The sequence below is a fragment of the Lupinus angustifolius genome, chromosome LG13 (assembly GCF_001865875.1).
Source record: "Lupinus angustifolius cultivar Tanjil chromosome LG13, LupAngTanjil_v1.0, whole genome shotgun sequence".
Classification (NCBI taxonomy): domain Eukaryota; kingdom Viridiplantae; phylum Streptophyta; class Magnoliopsida; order Fabales; family Fabaceae; genus Lupinus; species Lupinus angustifolius.
The window spans coordinates 12678805-12679484 of record NC_032021.1 but is presented as its reverse complement, the minus strand read 5'-3'; positions in this window follow the sequence as shown (position 1 = coordinate 12679484).

Sequence of the window (680 nt, the reverse complement as noted above, 5' to 3'; positions counted from 1 at the left end):
TGCATAATAATCTGATTATTGGACACGTGATATAAATGACTTGAAAAGAAACAACCCAAACAACAATAATAAACAAAAGAAACAATACAACTAATAAAACAAAAAATAAATAAGTAAAGCTAAAAAAGGAAGAATCACGTGTAAAAATCAAAAAGAAGAAATTGAGGGGTGGTAACCCTTTTGCCCATTTCACGCAGAACAAGTTGGGAAGGGAAAAATTGAAATCCCTAATCCCCAACTCCTTCTTCTTTCTAGCTCCATCTCCGGCGGTGGTGACGGGTTGTGCCTTGCCGGTGGCTTCGCTTCGAGCTTCTGTCTCGTTCTTCGAATCTCTTGGTGGTTCACGGTGGTGCCTTGTCGGTGGCTTCGCTTCGAGCTTCTGTCTCGTTCTTCAAATCTTTTGGTGGTTCACGGTGGTTATGGTGGGGTACGGTGGCTCGAGGTTCGGATCGCGGTGGTCTTCCAATTCGAGGTTCTTATTTTCGCGGTGGTCACCAAAGTAAGGTGGGGATTCAGCTATTCCCCTCGACTAATTATTTCCGAAAGTGTTAGGATTGTTTGGGGATGTTGACTTACCCTTATGTCTCTCCTGCATGCGGGATTTCTAGACGAGGTTGTGGTGCTCAAAGGATTCCTAATATCCCCAAATGCGAGAATCACAGTATCGGTGAAGAAGGTGA